This window comes from Micropterus salmoides, unplaced genomic scaffold (assembly GCF_014851395.1).
Source record: "Micropterus salmoides isolate LMB-PRFRI ecotype aquatic unplaced genomic scaffold, ASM1485139v1 Ms_hic_scaffold_296, whole genome shotgun sequence".
NCBI lineage: Eukaryota > Metazoa > Chordata > Actinopteri > Centrarchiformes > Centrarchidae > Micropterus > Micropterus salmoides.
In genome coordinates, this window is record NW_024042217.1 from 1 (window position 1) to 12094 (window position 12094).

Genomic DNA, 12094 nt, shown 5'->3' on the forward strand with positions numbered 1-12094 from the left:
TCTCAGCAGGTGTGAATCCCCTTCAGCTGCAGAACTGGCCATTAGCTGCTGCTGCAGCTGCAGCTCAGAGTTCTGGCAGCCCGACTTCCACCAGCGCCCTGTCTGCAAGCAGTGGAGCCCTGGGAGCCCTGGCTAGTTCAGGTAATTAAACTGCAGTGTGTGCATGTACTGACACAGTATTGCACCCGTGCGAGCCAATGGCAGTTCCACTTGTTTATGGATGTGTTTTGCTTTCTTGAGTTTTTGACCTGTTTGGTCTAAATAAAACTTCCTCACCTCTTGAGATAAATGTATATGTTCAGGAGTTAACCCCTGCTGCTAATGGTACCTACTAAATGCTCGCAAACCTCCCTCGTACACTATTTGCCTAACGGCCCTCAGCCATCCCTCATTTATTTTATGGGATTTAATCACCCACATATAAAATTTTATGAGAGCCCCATTTTCATTTAATCTGTGTAATATACATTGGCTCCATCTGTCCAAGTTTAGCATATTACTGCTGCGGTAATGACCTCTTCTCGTTAACACAGATTTTTAACTGCCCCTTACTGCTGTGTCATCCCCATAACCATAACAATTTGCGGTAAAGATGCTAGACGTTTAGAGTGATGTGTAGTGTTTTGGACATGAGCAAGTCACCCCTGTGGTAACCCATATGTCCTTTTTTTAAATTCTGTCCTCAAACAGCCGGTTCAACAGCAGGGTCCAGCGCGGGTGCTGCCATGAGCACTTTGGCATCTCTGGGCACCCTGCAGGGTCTCACTGGGACCTCTATGGGCCTCAATCTCAATGCTCTCACCAGCAGTGTTGGTGGTAAGAATGTCCTTTTTGAATAGCTGGATAAAAGCTAAATCACCTAGTTGCTAATAGTTGAACACTCAAGATAAGCTTAAGGCAACTTCTTCAATGTTGCAATTAGAAACCCATTTCACTGTAATGTAATCCTAGTAACACCACCACTATCTATGACCTCACGGAAGGTTTTAACAAAAACTGGCCATTATAAGCTTCATACAAGGTAGAAAATGTGGCAGAGCTGTAGTGGTTTGCATTGCAGATTGTATCTGTGTACCTAATAAAATGGCCAAGGAGTGTAACCTGCCAAGAGAAATCCTGTTTATAAAAGTTTGTTTTTCTGCCCCCTGGTGGCCAAAAACATTTAACCTTTTCTGTTTTTAACAGGTATGGGGACGATGAATGGAGGCCTGGGAGCCTCCATGGCCAATGGGTCAGCAGCCAGCTCCATGGATGCTCTGACCCAGGCCTACTCAGGGATGCAGCAGTACACAGCCTCCGCCCTGCCCTCCCTCTACGGCCAGTCTCTCCTTCAGCAGAGCATTGCTGGCAGTCAGAAGGAAGGTGAGCAGATCCTCGGCCCGCAACAGTACATTCTGACATCACTTTGATCAGTTTGTTTTCACATTATTTAATTAACATGATTTTCATCTGTTTTCTAAATAAGATTTATTTGATTGTGCCTCAGTTTGTATCTAACTTGAGTGTCTGGTTTTCTTACCAAATGGAGTAGGGCCAGAGGGCGCCAACCTGTTCATCTACCACCTGCCCCAGGAGTTTGGGACCAGGATCTTCTGCAGATGTTCATGCCTTTTGGAAATGTGGTCTCTGCCAAAGTCTTCATTGACAAACAGACCAATCTGAGCAAGTGCTTTGGTAAGTGAGTTGGCACCACTGGCCTGAAGCCCTCTTTATTAGAATTGATATCCCTTTCCAAACTGCTACGTTGTGTTGTGGATATTAAGATATCATTATTCCTTAGTTACACCCTGGCCTCCCATTGAAATAAAGCTGAACCAATATTGATGTTAAGCAACAGCCACGCACAAATTCATTTTCTCTGCACATACTGTGTATTAGGAAAAAACATGTATGTTGACACAAATATTTTCTGTTTTTAAATTCATTCGAACAAAACTATATATTGTATTTTTGTTAAACGAGATTAAAGGATTGTTTTCCTTATTGTTTAAACTGTAAATGTTTTTATTTTTGAATCCATTTAATTTAAAATAAGTGCAATACTGCAACTTGAAATTGTGTCAATATTTTTTACTTGATGGATGAACAGCTTTTCAAAAAAAAAACTTAGGTATCATTATTTTATTTACTATTGAGCAAGTGAGACGGCTTAAAATATTGTTAGTTAAATGTATGTAACGTGTCGTCCACCATTTTGTTCTCAGGGTTCGTCAGCTATGACAATCCTGTGTCTGCGCAAGCTGCCATTCAGGCCATGAATGGTTTCCAGATTGGAATGAAGAGGCTGAAGGTTCAGCTGAAGCGCTCCAAGAACGACAGCAAACCCTACTGATCCTAGCCCCGGGCCCCCCCTCCCCAGCTCTAATGCTAGCACTGCTAGGGTAAGTTCACCCTCCAGCCAAGGTCACCACAGCAGAGACTCAGTGGGACATGGGGAAAGGAGCCCACCACAGGAGGGAGACTCACTCTATTCCTAAAAAAAAAAAACCAAACAAAAAAAAAAACATGGTTTGCAATGATCTTTCCACATTTTACTGTATTTCATTCCTGAGGTTTTATAATGTGATTTCAGTCGGATTAAATATTTTAATGTATATGATTATTTATGATTATCACTGGAGTCAGTGTTCGCTGGAGGTATTTTGTGTCACTGTAATTAGTGGAGAGCATCAGGTGTGTTTCCATGCCATTTCATTGCCTTCAGGTCAAGCTAGACAGGTTGACTAAGGATCAGTTGTTGTGTTGAAGGGCTGAAGCCAGGCCACGTAAACCCAGAGTTTCAACACGCGTTTGGCTTTTTCCATGTAGTCTGTCTCTTTCATTTGTCATTCTCAATGTGAAAATCTTTTGCACTCTAAATTCTTCATTCATCTTTGCTCCCCATATCTCTCCCTTTTCTGTCTCCCGCTCCTCTCTCTCTGTCGTGTCATTATCTAAGCCATGTTGAGCTAGGCTACCTCTCTTTTCTCTATTAACAACCCCTTCCAGTCATTCCATCCATCCTCCAAGTCTCTCACAAGGGATTGGCTCTAGATGGATCTCTTTGGGTGCCAAGTATACAGTTTGCATGTTGGAGTCTTTGGCATATGTCCCAGTGGTGTCACTTCCTTAAATCTGTGTATTGTTTTTGTGTGTCAGGAGAGCAAGAGGTGGGAGGGGGAGATGTTTACCACTCTGTCCTTACTGTATGTGGTGATTGGTGTTGTTTTTTTGTTGTTTTTTTGTGCCTCATGGCTAAACGATTCTTGTGCTGTGCCCCTAACTTTCTTTTCTCTCCTCTTTGTCTTCTCTCTCTCTCCCCTCTCTATCTCTTCCTTTCGTGTTTTTGTTCCTTTTTTAGAACAAATCTCCATGCCTGTTTGCTCATCATTAGCCTAGCATGTCTTCATGATGTTGAAAGCCAAGCCAAACTCCTGGCCTCATCATCCCACCATTGTCTGTGATGTCTCTCTAAGCTCGCCTGACCAATACCTGGCCACCCACTGACCCTTGACCTTAGCTCAACCTGATTTTTCTGCATGTATATCCTTTTTTTTTTTTTTCTTTGTTTGTTTTTTTCTGTATAGAAATGTGACAGGTGGGAGAGAGGTCAAGCAAATCAATGTGAAAAACTTACCTGCGTTGAATTCATTTAAGACTTTTTGTTTTTGCAAAATTTGTTTTTTTGCGAATGTTTTAAAAACCTGTGGGATTTCTTATTTTTAGAAATGTTTTTTTTATGTTGCTTTCTTTTTACCTCTCTCAGTAAAGTTCACTTGAAAGTTGAATACAGGGATTGGCACACAGCTGTGCTATTTGGTGCCATTAGCAATATGTTGGCTTCTTTAACAAAAAAAAAAAAACATGCTAAAGACCACTTTTCAACACCTTTTTGAAAGTCTGACGAGTTAAACCCCTCTCAGTGCTCTGTAATGATCTCTACATTTTGCCGGCAGTGTGAAGATTTACACCAAGGCTATTTAAAATATATTTCCTTTTCATTTACAAAAATATTCAGTGTATTTACTTTTTTTTTTTGAACTATTGATGGCACAATAAAAGGTACATTTGCTCTGTTTGGAGAAATGACTACCTACATGAGTCAACTTTTTTAGAACTGATTCACAAATAGACAATCTGTGGTTTAAATGCACACTTAGATTACCTATATTTTATACCATTGAATCTATAGAAGTTTAACTAACAGAACCCAGGCAAAACTTTGGGTTTTTTGTAGATTATGTTGTAATGTCATCTGTGTCGGGGGGTCTTCAGTGTACTACATTTTTAAAGAGGACTAAAAATCAGTTTGATCAGCGTGACCATTTGCGGGTAATTTCTAGAAAATTAAACACTTTAAGTCAAAAATCCTCTGCATTACTTGTAATTTCAACTTCTGGGGGGAAAAGATTTTTTTTTATTTTTTCCAGAGTCACAATATGTAGATTTCTCTTTCTTTTTCTCCTGCGTTTGAAGAAAAATTTTGTGTTCAACTTCCACGGTACGTCTTGTTGACTTTGTGAATTTCTCATTAATAATTTAATTAATGGATGTTTCACTTTGGTTTAGTTTGGATGCCTCATGTTGAAAGATGGATTTACTTTGTCTGTTAATCATACAGATGCCAGACAATGTCTTCTTGTTTTTATTTTGTTAAAGTGCCCATGTGTCAAACTGTTTTTGAATTCACACATTTTTGTCCTGTAATATTACCTAGTTTTCTTTACACACACACACACACACACACACACACACACACACACACACACACACACACACACACACACACACACACACACACACACACACACACACACACACACACACACACACACACTTTCTGTGATTGCAAATGTGGGAGCCCCTGAAGAAGAGATCACTTGGACACAACACATGGCCTGTGGGTCTCTGCACATTTTATAGACACACACTTGCTTTTTTTTCTTGTTTTTTGCTGATCGTTCTTTTAAGTGACTTCCAGTATCATGTTTTAGTCGTACACAATGCACAGCACATTAATACTACTAAATCCACCACAATAGTGTTGGTTTATAAATACATTCCATTTTTTCAGCACAAAGTTTACACTTTTTTTACCGGGGTGGTATTTTGTCTTGTACTACAAGTTGTTGAGACAACCTTGGTAAAATAACAACCACTCCCCCCCCCCCCCCCCCCCCCCCCCCCCAAAGAAGGGTTACCTAAAACTGCGTACCTGATGGCGCTAAAGAGTTGTCAACTCAGGGGCTTTTTTGTGTGGATACTCACACAGGATTACAATACAAAATGCACAGTTGTGTCACCATTTGACTTTTTTTTTTTTTTTTTTTTTTTTTTTTTGGGTTTGGATTTTCTTCCTTTCTCAAAATGCATAAAAATTCCTAAATACATAAAATAAATGGGTACCAAATTAGAAACCGTGCTCGAGGGAAAGTGTTGTAGTTTTGTAAGGAAACGTTAAGCACAATTGTGGGAGCTAATCACTGTTACAGAATGGGGGGTGTGTGTGTGTGTGTGCGCTTATAATCCCCAAATTTTCAAGGTACCACTGATTTCACTTTTTAATATGGGCATGTGCTTTTTACAGTGTGTTTTTTCTATCCAAATGCAATACAATATTCAAAGTGCCATATATACGTCTAGAAACTGCCTACACATCCTTATTAGGCCTTGGTTTAGAGATTGCTGCAGTTCGCCTTTTTTGTCTATTTATGCCAGTGTCATGAAAGCTCTTGTCCCCTTCTCCTCATCCTCTCCCCCACTCTGTGTGTTGAGTTATTGGTAAATGTGTATTGTGATGTACTCAATTTGAACAGTTGATTAAAAAATTGTAGATAAACAATAAACTTCCCTATACATTTGAAGGTTAAACCTCTTTCTTAGTGAGTGTGAACACGTGTACTGTAACACTTTGCGATACAAATCACGATTGGTGATCGAATGTGTTGAGGGAATTTTGTTTGGAATTGAAAAAAGTCATAAAACAAGCTAAAACTCAAGTAAACAAAATTGGGAGCCATGTTGATAAGATCTTAAAATGATAGAATTGTGTGTCAAACACTGAAATGATTGCAGATGTGCGGCGATGTGTTGTATGGTGAAGTGTTACTGTGAATGAATAAAAAAAAGCACAATGTACAGTCCACAGCGGTCCCAACAGGAACTTGACTCACTTCAGGGGCTTCCATCACAAATCTCATCAAGCTCTTAACAATCACTTTCTTGTGTTGTTTTCATATTCTGAAGTGCTATTTTTTTTTTTTTTTGACAGTGTGGTAGCTTTGCATCTCTATAGATATTGTCTTGATCCAAAAGAAGGGAGGAGGAGGAAGGAAAAAAAAAACATCTTGTGTTATTTTCTTGTCTGATAATCGGTAGGACTTTGTTCATGTTCCACCAATAATTTAATAGATGTTTTATCTTGTCTTGATGAAAGCCAAAGTGGGTGCATCTTGATGTGATCTGTATTATACATACAGTAGTTCTTCTGTTCAGTGAAAATCAATTTTTTTGAAACTGGGTGGGATTTGAAAAAGAGAAAAAAAGACATACACAGGCTTTCCAATTTCTACAACTGGTTGTTCATATGTATTTTGTACCAGTGAAGCTTTTTATATTGGAAATTAAAGGAAAAAAATCTATATTGGGAAAAAAATTGTCTGGCCTCTCAATGTGGCCTTGCCTTGACCAGGTCTTGAGTTTGGCCTCTTGGTGGTGTCAAGCAATTTTTTTTTGTTGTTGTTTTGGTTTTTTGTCTCTAAAAAGATGCCTGATTTTGAATTTACTTCGATCTCTACATGTTTCTTCACTCCGTTAATCAGTTTCAGTTTCGGGGGGGTTGGGATCCTCTAACTCGTGGTAAGTTTCATGTTAGTATTTGTGCTGTCCACATAGTTTAATGGTCATCAGGATTTCGACAACTTGTGTGGATAATTGTCTTAGTTGAAGAGTTAACTGTTTAGTTTGAGCCTTGCTTTTTACCTGTGTAGAGTTTTCTGTTTTTCCCATAGCGGCGTGTGTAGCCGAAAGACTCTGTGTTCTTTTTTTGGTCAATGTTTGTTCATGTGTGGTGTGTTTCTTTGCCTCTGTCTCCAAATTAAACCATTTCCCCTAATATGGACTGTGTGTCTTTGTGTGTTGTGCTTGTCCAGTGTTGTGAAGACATTTTACAAACCACCCCTCCCTCCCCCAGTGTGTCATGTCTCGCTAACTTGTTTCTCTTCGTTGTGCTTCTTTGCTTTTTTCTGAGCAGTAACAGACGGGTGGAAATCAGGTTTATCTAACTCCCTGGTGTTAAATGGGCTGGGGTCTCTTATATGTTAATTAAAAAGGCCTCTATAGCTAAACTGTAGAAAGACATGTTATTTTAGACTCTAGTAGTAGTTAAAAGATTAAGTTGATCAAGACCATTGATCGCTAACAATTATGATAGTGGATTAATGCTGTCAGAGCTGAAAATGATAAGTCAGACAGAATTGAACATCAGTTTGATGAAACTGAATATCTCATTTTTGTATGTTATAGAAGACCTTGGCTTGGGCTCTGGGAAATTGTGAAGACAATTTATAAGAATTTTCTGACATTTTATAAACCAGACTATTAATCATCAGATTAATTGATAATGAAAATAATTATTAGTTGCACCCCAGACAGTATCTTCATATTTTCCAAATGTTTAGAGACTAATTTGCTGACAGCGTTTTCCACACCAGCAGGGATGCACTTGTCTCATACTGAAGTCAATGTCTAGTCACTGCGGAAATCAGTGTGTCTTGAGGTTATTCTAAAGTAAAAATGTTTACATTTTCTAGGTTAATCACCTGCCTCAGCTATTTGAGACTGTTATTTTCCCAGAGTGCCCTACTACAGCGTCTGTTGTACATGACTGTTGTGGGAGGAGAAACTGGCATCTCTGCTTCTTTTACTATACAGTTTCCTTGTTGGATTGAGAATACACTGCTGAAAAAAATAAAGGGAACACTAAAATAACACATCCCAGATCTGAATAAATGAAATAATCTCATTAAATATTCCTTCCTTTCTTTATATAGTTGAATGTGCTGACAACAAAATCACACAAAAATTATCAATGGAAATCAAATCTATCAACCCATGGAGATCTGGATTTGGAGTCACACTCAAAATCAAAGTGGAAAACCACACTACAGGCCGATCCAACTTTGATGTAATGTCCTTAACACAAGTCAAAATGAGGCTCAGTAGTGTGTGTGGCCTCCATGTGCCTGTATGACCTCCCTACAACGCCTGGGCATGCTCCTGATGAGGTGGCGGATGTTCTCCTGAGGGATCTCCTCCCAGACCTGGACTAAAGCATCCGCCAACTCCTGGACAGTCTGTGGTGCAACGTGGCGTTGCTGGATGGAGCGAGACATGATGTCCCAGATGTGCTCAATTGGATTCAGGTCTGGGGAACGGGCGGGCCAGTCCATAGCATCAATGCCTTCCTCTTGCAGGAACTGCTGACACACTCCAGCCACATGAGGTCTAGCATAGCAAGGGGTCTGAGGATCTCATCTCGGTACCTAATGGCAGTCAAGCTACCTCTGGCGAGCACATGGAGGGCTGTGCGGCCCCCCCAAAGAAAGACACCACCCCACACCATTACTGACCCACCGCCAAACCGGTCATGCTGGAGGATGTTGCAGGCAGCAGAACGTTCTCCACGGCGTCTCCAGACTTTGTCACGTCTGTCACATGTGCTCAGTGTGAACCTGCTTTCATCTGTGAAGAGCACAGGGCGCCAGTGGTGAATTTGCCAATCTTGGTGTTCTCTAGCAACTGCCAAACGTCCTGCACGGTTTTGGGCTGTAAGCACAACCCCCACCTGTGGACGTTGGGCCCTCATACCACCCTCATGGAGTCTGTTTCTGACCGTTTGAGCAGACACATGCACATTTGTGGCCTGCTGGAGGTCATTTTGCAGGGCTCTGGCAGTGCTCCTCCTACTCCTCCTTGCACAAAGGCAGAGGCTGGGTTGTTGCCCTCCTACAGCCTCCTCCACGTCTCCTGATGTACTGGCCTGTTTCCTGGTAGCGCCTCCATGCTCTGGACACTATGCTGAAAGACAAAGCAAACCTTCTTGCCACAGCTCGCATTGATGTGCCATCCTGGTTGAGCTGCACTACCTGAGCCACTTGTGTCGGTTGTAGACTCCGTCTCATGCTACCACTAGAGTAAAAGCACCGCCAGCATTCAAAAGTGACCGAAACATAGGAACTGAGAAGTGGTCTGTGGTCACCACCTGTAGAACCACTCCTTTATTGGGGGTGTCTTGCTAATTACCTATAATTTCCACCTGTTGTCTATTCCATTTGCACAACAGCATGTGAAATTGATTGTCAATCAGTGTTGCTTCCTAAGTGGACAGTTTGATTTCACAGGAGTGTGATTGACTTGGAGTTACATTGTGTTGTTTAAGTGTTCCCTTTATTTTTTTGAGCAGTGTACATTAAAATAGTAGTTGTACCTAGAAGCCTGATGTTTACCAATGTTTTGGAAAGCTGAAAAATGTTGTGCCTTCAAACACAATGGCCCTGACTATACCAACAAAATGGCTCCAGAAGTGGCAGCCAGTATATGTGTATATTGTACCAGGTAAATCTGCAGATGGTGTGCAGCTCTGTCTTTACCCCAGCCATCATAAGCTATGGACCGAGCACTTCGCAGACTGGTGCTGCGTTACAAAGTACATACTTTTTAGTTTTAGTAAATAACGCAGCGGCCCTCACAAAGCACGCACTGTTGCATGCAGTATGCATACAGTTGGAACATACTACTTAATCCTAACATTGTGCCTTGAACTTTGATCTTCTTGCTCATACTCATGTTGTGCATAGGATTGTGGGCAAAAAAGCCACAAGAGCTTGCTGGCTTTTATACTGCAAAATGTGACCGGATCCAGTAGAACATCCTGGTATTTTTGGCATACTGCACTTGACATACTACATATTGGAACATATACAATAGTATGGGTATAGGAATGTACCCTGGGTATTTAAAGAGCTGTATAATGATTTTTTATTGAGGTGTTGGTGAAAATATGCTTTCATCCTTTCATGTTACAGCAAATTGACATTTTCTCTACCCCAAGTTAAGATTTCTGAAAGCAAGGGAAAGTACCCTTATGACTTTATAAGACCAAATGCTTCTTACAGTTTACCTTTTCCTTCTACAAAATGCTATATGATGTCAAACATCTCCACCCAGTGGTGGAGGTCCTACAGTAAACCAGACATGTTGTCTCAGTCTACTGTGCAACTTTAGCTTCAAATCTCTACAAACAAAAAGGGATGAAACGTCTTCTTGTATCTTCAACCAAGTCCAGTTGCCAGTTGATTTTAACCTTCCTTGGATAACTGTATGCCTACTATATATGTACTTTAGAAAGCCTACCAGGTGAGCAGAACAATTTGGTATAATTGGACTAACTGTACAGGTCGTGACTGATAACATTAAGTCTCCTGATAATAAACCATGTTGTGATTTATCTTATTGATAAGGACTAGGACATTCTGAATTGGAAATAGGTTTCAGAGCACTGGGTTATCTGAACAAGCACCACGCTGGTTTGATACCGGTCTCTCTTCGAGTGTTTTAGATACAAGGTTTTGAACTTCTTTTCGTTATCATTTATCTAAGATTGGTCAGGATGTGCCTGATGTTGATTTTCACATTCATGCATGATCATGTACTCTTACCAATAATAAGACATTTACACAGCTGGATTTACCATTTTTAAGTCCAAGCTCTCAGCTGTGTGAACTCAGGCTGTCCTCCAATTCTGATATAACAGTCAATGCTGTTCTCGGGAAACAGGAACAGGGCTCATCTTGAGTCACAGGCAAATTGTAGCAGCGCAAGGCAAATTAAGTTAAGTTTCCTCTTTTATATACTTGGGTAATTTAACAGACGAATGTCTTTCATTTAAATGTCAGGTTGAAAGTCTTGTTTGGAAAACAATTGTTTTAATATGTTTAGCTCAGAAATTAGCATTGAAAATGTTGAAAACAAGATGAAAACAAGCCTCCTGAAAACTGTAATGCACACTGACATAGACTGGTCTTTGTAATTCTACTGGAGTGATGAACTCCATTTCTGTGTTTAAAGTGCTGTCTAGTCTAGCACAAATTACTCAAATCCTGCATAGGTGTTCAATTGGGTTGAGATCTGTGAAGGCATATGATTCACCAGAGGTGTGGACTCGAGTCACGAGTTGGACTCCAGTCAGATTCGAGTCACAAATTATTATGACTTTACAATCGACTTGACAAAATCAAAAAAGATTTGCAACTCGACTTTGACTTTAACACCAATGACGCTTCACTTGGACTTGAGCCTTTTGACTCTAACTGACTTGACACCCTCCTCAAGCCCAAATATAAATTATTTAAAAAAAAAATTATATGACATTTGTTGTGTGACACCTCTGCCTTTTTTTCTGTACAGGTTAACGCTTTATTCAATAAAGATATTTTTCATTTTTCTCATTTCTTGTTAGAAATATGAAATGCTATTACATTTGGTGAAGAGCACATTATGAATTCAGCCTTGACTGTCTCAGCTTGGGACTTTGCTTGTAACTTGAGTGCTAAGACTTCAGACTTACTTGTGACTTGTAAAACAATGTCTTGGTCCCACCTCTCTGATTCACATACTTCTACTCACTTTAATTCGTCACCTATATGCAATTTAAAAGTAATGGGACTTGAGCAATTAATAAGTAGAATAAAGGCAATAAAATAGAAAAAGATCAGTTTCTAACCAAAACCAATTGGTATCCTGATTTCCAACTTTCAAATAGGGAATATGGGATTTACAAGGAGCACGTGAACGCAGCACAAACCTCGTTGCACTTGTTGCGCAACGTCACAGGGGCCACTTCACTTACCTTTGAATTTCTTAGCTAGCTTAAACATAATGCACCGTTGCTCCAAAATGGATCTTCGTATACTACAAATACAAATATTGTGTTGAATAAACCTGGAACAAAAGTATGAACAAACAAAAAAAAAAAACTAAAGAGGAAAGATTTCATTGGTGACTATTGTGAAACGAGTGCAGGAACCTGAGCCAATAAGCTTCCGATACGGCGTCT

General features: G+C 40.2%; 1 pseudogene; it reads left to right on the plus strand.

Moving 5' to 3' along the window:
* The first annotated feature begins 45 nt into the window (after positions 1-45).
* LOC119882170 lies at positions 46-7099 on the plus strand (annotated as a pseudogene).
* The last annotated feature ends 4995 nt before the right edge of the window (positions 7100-12094 follow it).